General features: G+C 30.7%; 1 long non-coding RNA gene across 5 annotated transcripts; it reads left to right on the top strand.

The window, feature by feature from the left end:
- The first annotated feature begins 1,260 nt into the window (after positions 1-1,260).
- Positions 1,261-9,792, top strand: LOC143253705 (uncharacterized). Of its 5 annotated transcripts, none has more exons than XR_013029789.1 (5): positions 1,261-1,382; positions 4,717-4,838; positions 7,287-7,417; positions 8,061-8,135; positions 9,645-9,792. It is a non-coding gene; the product is annotated as an uncharacterized LOC143253705 (long non-coding RNA). The 5 variants fall into 5 exon arrangements; XR_013029787.1 differs by lacking the exon at positions 1,261-1,382 and adding an exon at positions 2,246-2,344; XR_013029790.1 differs by lacking the exon at positions 1,261-1,382 and adding an exon at positions 2,316-2,338.
- Positions 9,793-10,784: the final 992 nt, after the last annotated feature.

Below are 10,784 nucleotides of genomic sequence, written 5' to 3' on the forward strand. Positions count from 1 at the left end.
CAGTTTTGCATTTTGCAGTTGGGCGTTTTTCTACCACTATCTCGCTCACGTTGAAGGATTTTCAACAAATTTATCATGTTGGTTTATTGGGTATTGCAGTTTCATATTTTTTGTTTCGTAGTTTTAATGGGCTATTTCGCGTTTTTTTTCACAATTACTTCACCAATTAAACAGCTATCGGTGGATCTTAACCAAAATCGGTATGTGGCTTCCTTGGGTCCCAAAGAAGGTCATATTGGTTATTTTTTAGTGTGTTTGTGAATTAACAGTTCGTAAGTGACGTCAGTTTTTTGTTCTTTTTTACTGTATGCAGTAAAATTTTAAAATGTTGAAAAATTTTCATAATTTTGTCCTAAGACTTTATTTTTTTAAAGCTATTTAGCTTAGAATTTTCTGGAGAACACAATAAGACTAAAATCTATCTTTTCTCTCACACTTTATTCATGGTAAAACGCTTTTAATTTTTACCATATTAGTCCTCGTACCCATTCCACTCTTTCTTATGTTCACCAGCATATTGTAATGTTGATTTCAGTTTTGTTTTAATAATTAACTTTTTTTTATCGCCGTGATCGGAAGTTGATATTAAATATTAACACCAGTCTTAAATGATCCAAATAACTAGATGAAACCATCGTTTGATAATCAGTTTTCTTTCTCTTATCTGATTGTTAATGCCGAGAATTATTATTACCTAAATGACTTCAGAACTGTTCTTATGAGTATCTGTAAAAATATACTGATTTCTTACTACTTTTTTTTTAATTTCGCGCAAAGCTACACGAGGGCTATTTGCGCTAGTCGTCCCTAATCTTGTAGTGTAAGACTAGAGGGAAGATAGCTAGTCATCACCATCCACCGCCAACTTTTGGGCTACTCTTTACCAACAAATAGTGGAATTAACCGTCACATTATAACGCCCCCACGGTTGAAAGGGCGAGCATGTTTGATGTGACTGGGATTTGAACGCGCGACCCTTGGATTAGGAGTCGAACAACTTAACCCACCTGGCCATGCCGAGCTGCTTACTTCTTCATACTAATGATTCTTACGACCCCTCTTCTTGGCAGACTGTCTACACCCATTTTTATTTGTTGCTCTGTTATTACTAAAAGATCACGTGCAATGTTTTCTGAATTAACTGATCTCCTTACAGTGCACTGGATAAACATAGCTACTTATACTCCTTCCTCTTCTCAAAGTTCTTTAATCTCATCATTATTTTACCCATTGAGCATTAGTTTGGAAATGCTACTTTTATCTTTAGGAAGGGGAAAATGATTATATTGCGTGATTAGTTTTTGTTTTTTTTTTGTCTCCTGAAAATGTTGACAGTCTTATGAATGTGCTGACACCTTTTAAGGAACTGGAGCTCGTAAAAAGTCTGTTCATATACCATTTCCTTTCAGTCCTTTTAAAGTAAATTTCATTTTAAATGTGACTATGCTCTCCATTCTAATTCAAGATTAATTATATGCCAGTTACTGAAGACATGTTTTAGTGAAATTAGTATTGGATTTCATTTTTGCGGCGTGAATAGGCCGATTGGAAAAAGAAATGCTTGTCTATCCAATGTTTTTTAACTCAACTGGTGCCTATCTTGGGCAGCAACTGACAAATGTACGAAAGTTCAAAGCAGGATAGAGTAAAATTTTTACAGGGTATTGGTTTGTTTTGAATTTCGCACAAACTAAACGTGGGCTATCTGTACTAGCCGCCCATAATTTAACAATGAAAGGCTAGGAGGAAGGCAGCTAGTCAGCACTTTCCCCCGCCAACTCTTGGGCTACTCTTTCAAATAGTGGGATTGACCTAACATTATAACGCCACCATGGCTGTAAAGACGAACATGTTTGGTGTGACGGGGATACAAACCCGCGACCCTCGGATTACGAGTCGAGTACCTTAACAACCTAGCCATGCCGGGCCCGTCATATGGGACATTTATGTTTTTGAATTTTTGGTAAACCAAATAAGATATTATAGTGAGAACCTCCCGGTCTAATGTCTTTGTGTACATCATCATTAACGACATTATTTTTGTTCAATTTCAACAAATACAAGATATCACTGAGTGACAGTGAGAATTGTAATTTTGGATATCGTCCTTTTATATTTTTTTATATCTCATGTAACTTATAATTCTACTCTAAGTTTTAGAAATAATATTGAAAATGTTTTTATAATTTACTTGAAACTTTCATGTAATTTTTTAGTTCTTGTATTACGTCAGTACATTTGTTAAAATTAATATAGTTTTATTACTTCATACAAGTTTTAATGTTATCTATGATATATGAAGGTCAAGCTGATTATTAGGTGGCCTTTTACGAGTTTGGTACACGTGGGTTTCTTGTTTTTGATTAAATTTCTTTAACTTTTAGTTAGTTGTTATGTTGTAGACATTTTAAATTTTTAGTACTTGTATATTTTATTTGTTTATTTTTATTAATTAGTGGCTGTAACGTTATGCAATCTACAAAATTAACACATCAAAGTTGTAAAAAAAATTAAGCTTTATTTAAGCCTAACTGCAGTTTCTAATACTATCTCAAATTGTTAATTGGTGTTAATACTTGTATATTAATACTAATATTGTAGTAATAATAATTAATCTTCGAGTAATATAGTGTGAAGTGTAATTTTATAACGTATTCGAAAAACCTGAATATTCTAAATGAAGTATTGTAACAGAACATAAACGTTGATATTTGTAATTTTATTCCTTGATAGTAATAGATTGAAGAATAAAGCGTCCAAACCATGTTAATTATTATTCGTGTTATTATTACTGTTGGTAATAATATTAGGTTTTTTCCCCAAGCCAAGGAATTGAAGGAGGCTTAAGAATAAGATCACATATACGAGCCTATTTCTTTTTAGCACTGCAGTAGGTCAGCAAATGCTTGAAGATTTAAAAATTGTTAACATTATTCCGATTTCTGAAGGAGGTGATCAAATTTGCCTTGGAAATTATACTGACTTAAAGGTTTGTCTTAACTTTGTAATGGGAAAAATTGCACAGTCAAGATCTGATAAAATAAGTATTAGGAAATCATTTAGTGAAAATATAAATGAAAGCTACTAAAGATTTAGAAAGGGGAGGGCTTATCTTTATATTCTGTTTCATATGTATATATTGTTGAGGATGTTACCTGGATGTTAGTGTGTTGACAAGACATTCTTAGATTTTTCAAAAAGGATGGTTGGATAGGTGAAGACTATATTGGGAATTTAGCCAACCATATTTATAGTGAATAGCTTTAGAGATCAGCATGTGAGCTCTTGTTTATTTTAAATTGTATATTAATGATATTGATGTGGGACATAATTAGTAACATTTATGAAAATGTTAGACTGTTGGGTATTTTTAGCCATTTTGAATACAATGAAGTGGTAAGTTGTCCAAATGACCATTAAGTTTAGTTTGTTCAAAGTATTGCATTTGGGATACAATTTGAATAACACAAAGCCACTGGAGTATAATGACTAAAGAAAGAGATCTTACCATAGCAGACAAATCATTCAAACCCCTGGAACAGTACTCTGTTGCTAGTACTAATGAAGCTAATATAAGTAAAGGGTTTACTTAGAAATTAAAAGAAGTAATTATCTCCAAACAAAATATTAGTTAGGCCTCACTTAGAATACTGTGTACAATTTTAGTCTTCTTACCTAAAAAAGGACACAGGTTTATTGGAAAGGGTTCAGAGAAAGGATATGTTAAGATCTGTTAACATATTTTCTCTTGAGAAAAGAAAGGTAAGAGATGATCTTATTGAAATTTAATGGATTATTTAGGGGCTTACCAGAATAAAAGTCTTTGATTTCTTTGTGGTGTATTCTGAAGAAAAAAGGACAAATGGATCCAAGTTTAAGATTTGATAAAAACAGGCTGGACTACATTTAAGACAGTTATACGTTTCTTAGTTGGTGAACAGCCTACTGCATGACCTGCAGTTAGAAGTAATGGGCAGTGACCAGTATGCTACAGAAGTTTAAGAGGGGAATTGATGATTTTCTGAAAAACAGACAGAAAAGTTTTTCTTTTCAAATGTGGGTGTTCAGGGACAGCCTTGAGAGTTCAACTGGACCCTTTTAGTCTGTTTGTTAAACTAATTTTGAAGGCATATTAAAAATACTGTAATTTAGGTCATTTTCAATAATATAGTGTTAATCAGTGGGATTTGAACATTATTACTGGTATTAGAAAAACTATCAAAGTAGTAACTGCTATTTCAGTATTTCATGTTTATATTTGTTGGAACATTTTCTTTCAAGTCTTTGGGAGGAACAAAGTAACAGAGGACATTTTCTCATGTTATGAAACTTACATTTATCAATATATAAATTAAGAAATACTGTGAAAGACAAATGACAGTCTTTTTTCGTGAAATTTGTAGAAATATTGCAAAAAGAAAGGACTGAAACATTTGGAAAAGATAGTCAAACAATCTTATTATATATGGCTTGACAAAATCCCTGTGACATTAATAAAGTTTTCAGAAGTTATCCTAACAATTATATACTACCTTGAAGTTATGAATGAGATCTGCAGACTTGTGTTTACTAATTAAGATGAAATTATTTTTTTAACTTTAGTCATCCACAGTTATAGCAGTTATGTATTTGAAGTCTGGAACGAGCAAACTGTAACTAGTGTGAAGGAATATCATAAAAAATCTGTAAACAGTTGTTTTTTTCTTTTCTTTTCAGTTTGAAGCAACCACCAAATATTGATGAAACTATAAACTTAAAATGATTGAAACAAATGCCACTTTAAATATTCCAAAAGGCAGGCCAAAATCAGGACGTGTATGGAAAAGTGAAAAGAAATGGTGAGTTGCTGAAGTAATGTTAACTAACTGGAATTTATTTTTATTTGATAGATAATACTAAAAATATGAAGCATGCTAAAAAACATGTATGTGTGAGAAAAGTTTGAGAGAGTTTTTCTGTTGGAAATGTGTTTTGTTTTTTTCAAAGAACCTTATCAGTCTTTGTGACTAGACCAGAATGTGGAAGAAAAATTAGTTCTAATTACAAGAATCTTAAAGACATTTGGAAAGATTTTTGAGATGAGATTTGATGCAATGGATAGAAAAAAAAATAGGGTTTTGATAAGATTTGAAGTTGTGGGGAAAAATATAAGGTTTCAACTAGGTTTCTTTTCAATTAAAGATAGTCCTCTTTTAAGAATGGAATTTAAACAAACAAAAGTAGAAGATAAAGTGTTCTACACTCTTACTAAAAAAGATGTATTTTGCAATATTTTGGCCTTAGGCCTACTTCATGCAAGGAACAAACTACAAAAGATTAAGGTGGAGAATTACAAGTTCTCTACTGAGTGATTTGCTGAGGTGAAAAGAGCTGATAGTTATTGTTTTATTTAAGGCTATTGTAGTTAATCTGATTAGTTTGGTAAAGCTTTATTTAGATTGTTGGGTGAAGTTTGATCATCTTTGTTAATATATGTTTGAAAGAGTGCATGACAGGAATGAATTACTAAAGTTATATATGCTTGAGGTTGTTTAAGTTATGAGGAGAGGCATTAAACTTTGAAAATGCTTATTTTTGATAAAGAAGGACTAATTGTGACTCTACTTTGGTGCCCAAGGATTGTTATGGGTTTCGGAAAATCATTTGGGTAATCTGTTTTAGTGGTATAAGTAGAATGTAAAAATCGATGTTAAAACCAAATGTTTTATCTTGGTACAGTATCTTGCAAATTCATTCTGAAAGATTTTTCAGAACTACAGTGCTAGTTATCTAATGTTCATAATATGTAGTGAATATTCATTGATACATTAATCTTTATATAGCCATATCTTCATCTACCCTTAATATTTTGCTAAAAAAAACAACAAACTATCAAGTCCTGATCATTAATAATTTAATATATTTTCCATTAGAATCAAAGATGAGTATTTGGTGATCAGTGATCCTACCTCTAGTACAAAATACTTTTGTTAATGAATAATAATTTTGATAAGGTTGGGTGAGTGACATTTGGAGTAGTAATTTATAGTTTAATAAAGTTTTAAATATACAAATTACAATTTAAATTAGGAAAACAAACCAATTTGAAGTTTTCTGGAAGAAAAAATAACATGAAAAAGGGGTAACAGACTGCAGATTTTAATGAACAGGTAATTTTTTTCAAAAGTAAACTAATATGAGGATACACAGCAGTACAGTTATTTATACAGGGTGTTCAACATGAATTACATTTTATGAGCTGTATTGCTTACTTTTATGTGTTAACTAAAAGAGATATATATATATATATATATAGCTACATACATATATAACTAAGTATGAATCTCTTTCTTTGTGGGTTTGTTCCTTAAAAGTTATAAACTTCAAACTTTGGATACAGATACAACTTTGTGCAGGAAGGGATGTGGGTTATGTGGCTGTGGCCTCAAATGCTACAAATCGAGGTTATAGTGATCAGTATAGAAATTTTTGGCAAACCGGATGACCAATTGGTCTTAAATTGAAAAGGCCATATGCTTTTGGCAATGTGTGATCAAGAGGGCTATTATTTACATTTCTATGTGAAGATTTTTAATAATTCTAGTCATGATCAGTTATGCATTAAAATTATTTAAAATCTTTGTGCAGCCTTCACTTGTTTCTCTTCTCTCTCTCCTACACATACACACCTACTTTCTAAATCCACTTTATTGAAAAGCTGGTACTTTCTCTCGATTATGTACACCCTCCCTCAACTAAATAGGTTTACTTCAACCACATTTTTTGTTTTGCTTGTGTGTATTCACAAGAATCAGCTATACAATGACTTTACAAAAATGTTTGGTATCAGCAAGTTTTCATTTGCATTCTGTTGCAATGAGAAGATAATAAATCAATTCTTCATTCGTGGCTTTTCAGTAGATCAACAACGAGCATGTAAATAAAGAACTAAATCAGTTAAAACTATTTTCATCTGAGTTAGGCACTCTGCCAGTACTATATAAACACAGTGCTAACTAATAAGTACACAGAAACTTGGACCATCATAGATCACAATCAAGCAATAGCCGAGATAAATCCTTATATGGAAAATAACCTGGAAAATATTTTGAAACAGCTCATCTTTAGGGAAACCATGATCATCCTTGTATGGTGCAAAATTGTACTTGTTGTGACTTTTTTCTGCATCTTCACATACTTAAGTGATTTTTCTTTACCCGATTCTTCTTAATGTCCCAAGAATGTTCTAATATTGACACGTAACATTGGTATTCAGGTATTGTACTTTAAATATTTTTTTTACTTAGTTTCTCAACTCTGAAATATGACAAACCTCTAAAAAACATCCTGGAAAGAGAAAATGAAGAAACGTGATGAGAAAAAAGCTTTAAAATTGTATGAGGAAGGACTTAAGGCTGCCAAACGGAAAGAAATTGAGGTCAGCTTCCTGTCAAGTGTCAGATTTTATTTAATGTATTTTGTATCTTTAATGAAATTAAAAAAAAAAGTGTGAAAAAGTAAATATACTGAGCTAAAAACTGAGTGTCATACATGCTTGGCTTTCTCAACACTGGAAGGAATAATTTTTCATTATTAGAAAAGGTAATTTTTTAGTGAGAATTTTTTTCACTGGAAAAATATTTGACAATCTTGGTTACGTTATTGTGTTTACATAAACATTGGACTTGGGAATGATAAAAGATGCTTGTTAAGATTAATATTATTAAAACATCTTTACTGGCTCAGTTACTGGGCTTACACTATGGAGAAAGTTATCTTAAATGGAGTTTTTTTCAAGTAAATGTCTCTATGTTAGGTTGTTGTCTGTTTGCCATGGAACAAATATTACTTATTTGTAATATTTATTTTAAACCTTTCGTAACTGAAATATCTGTTGATATGCAAAGGTTTATTTTCCTTACAAATATTACAAGAGGGTAAGAAAATTGCTTTGGTTGTAAAATTACATCAGGTTTTTTCTTTTGCAATGTATTTACAGAGTGTCAACATGTTTGAATATTTATAAACTAAGAGACCAGTTTCTTTGACTTTTGAATTTGATTTTTCATCACAATAATTAGGAAAAAAAACAAAGAAGGGAAGAACATCGTAAAAGAAAAGAAGAAAACCAGAGAAAGGCTGAAATAGTGCAAGTGGTAAGTGGTCCTCTATTAGGTACTAACAAAAACTGTGTATTAAGTTTGTCTAAGCTTTTATGAAAGTTGCATTATAAGTCTGTATAATTTAATATTATCTTGGTCAGATTTAGGCCTTCACACAATGTAAAGATTGGAAAGTTGTAGACAGCTTAAATTCTTCCTGGCAAATAATAATCCAGCTTAAACTTGGGTGCTTTAACCTTTTCACTGTGAGTCACAGGCCAAAGGCAGTGTAATCATGTTTGGTCACTTGCATTCAAAATTTTATTGAACTACTATTTTTATGAATATATGTCAGCAAGTTTGGAATGAAATTGTGGATTATCATTTAAATTAGGAAATTACTTGTGTGTAATATTAAAGTTTGAATTATAATCTTATAATATTAGTAACTTGAGTTTCTAATTTGTAATAAGCTACAGACTTAATACAAATTAGAAACTCAAGTTACTAATATTATCAATCTAGAATATAAAATAAGAACCTTGTATATTTTATTTTGCTGAGATATGGTTTATGTACTGAATCACATGAAATGGTCTTGCTCACCTCTTTCCATTTGTGTGTCATATATACACTTGCTTCAATATATGACATGTGAATAACCAATCAACACCTTAGAATGTCCCCAGAATGGGTTTTCCCAGCCATTTATCGACCCAAGATTTTAAGGAGGTGGATTGTGCCTTTAGTCTGCTCGAAGTTTCATATTTTTTTGAAAATATAAGTAGATCCTAGTTACTAAGCTTCATAAATTACAATGCAATTCTTTGGTATCAGTGTAGTGTAGTTATTTATATTTTGGTTATTCAACTATATATATATTACCTAAAAAAATTTTGTTTGATATCCTCAGGCTACATAAACTAAACATTTGTATTTTCATGTTATAACATGTAGTCATTTTAGCATGAAAAAGCATATTTTATATTTAGTTCCTAATTTTTTTTATGATGGTTACAAGGTTGGTTAAGTGAAGACCCCTCCACAGTTATAGTGTAGAAAATAAAGTATAAAGTCTTACTAAAAACAAATGTTTGAAATGTATTAATGAGGTTCTAGAGATTATGGAAATAATGTTTGAGATTTTTGGGATGAACAATAGTGTTTTTATTCATAATATGAAATTACTTTGCACTCAGACCAGTAACAAAAAAATTTTTAGAAAAATTAAAATTAATTTTTTCTACACAAATTATTAGTAATCTTTACTAAAAGTCTACCCAATTTTGTGAAGATACACATGATGTATCAAAAATTATAGTGTAAACACTTAATGTGTGCAGATGTGTAGATGAGCCTTTGTATTTTACACTAAGCCCGTAGCAAACGGCTTGTTTAACCCTTTATTATCTCCACCTACATACGTATAGGTTAAATTTAAGTTTGTTGTGATCAAAGTGATGCTATGGTAATGGGAAAAATCCTTCCATGGTTGATAAAATGTTAATACATTGAGAGCTTTGAAATTTCTTTATGAATTTTAGAAAATATTTTATTTTTCAGATCAGAAATTCTGCAAAGATAAAGAGAATGTCCAAAAAGCAACTGAAACAGATCAGGAAACAGGACACAAATCCTTCTTGAGAAATATATATTTTTTTTATTTCAGTTTGTACAGATGCAGTATTGAATTAAATGTTTTACTCAGTCTTTTGTTTGTATGTCAGTGTTTTGCTTAAACATTCATGAAACTCTGTATTAGAAGGCATTACAGTATTAAGTAGCTTAATGAAGAAAAAAAATGTTACTATAGTTTTGTTAATTAAGTTAATCTTTGTTGTAAGGATTTTTTTTTTTTTGAAGATTTCAGGTTTGAAATCAGAACGGCCTCACAATATGGGTACAAAAAATATACTTTAATGAAGGCTACAGATGTTAACTTTTTCCTATTATTATTTGGTACAAAAGATTTCAGTGGTACAGAAAAGTTTTTGCAGTTTCTTCTTTTTAAACTTAGAACTAATGAATTTTTAATAGGATCATCAAAATATCTTGTGATAAATGATTCTAAATGTCAGTCATTTAATGCTAGTAATTTTTTGAGAAACTTTGCTTTACATAAATTGTAAGGTTTATGATAATTTGCTAAAGTTCTCTTTTGTTTTTGAGCATTTTTCGCACTTCAGGACAACTGCAACAAAAATAAATGGTTAAATACTAATTGCTCATTTTACTGTCATTGTAAATTGCTGTATTTTTTAATTAGGCCTCAATGGGTTATTTATTTGGTCATCAAACTTTTTGCTATTCATTATAAGAAACAAAATCAGATGTGAGGTGTGATTTTGTGGTATTAATAACTTCATCTTAAAAGCAGATATTTTAAAACTTAGTGTTTTTATGAAGATTTAAGCAGTTCAAGTTAGTGTTAATAGCTCAGTAGGTTTCTTCATTTTTGATTTATATTAATATTTGAATCTGAGGTAAGAACAATATTACAGGTAAAGGGGGTTCCTAGGCATCATCTTACAGGATTCATATAGATGTGGCCTAGTTTTTAATGTGCCAGCATGCAACACTGAAGTTTTAAGGTTTAGGTCTGTGGATGGATTTAAAGATTGATGTTCAGATCTCATTATTTGATTAAAACAGTTCAAGATTTGGCAGTGGATGCTGTTTATCTAGCTGTTTTCTCTTCAGGCT

Source organism: Tachypleus tridentatus, chromosome 6 (genome assembly GCF_004210375.1).
Source record: "Tachypleus tridentatus isolate NWPU-2018 chromosome 6, ASM421037v1, whole genome shotgun sequence".
NCBI lineage: Eukaryota > Metazoa > Arthropoda > Merostomata > Xiphosura > Limulidae > Tachypleus > Tachypleus tridentatus.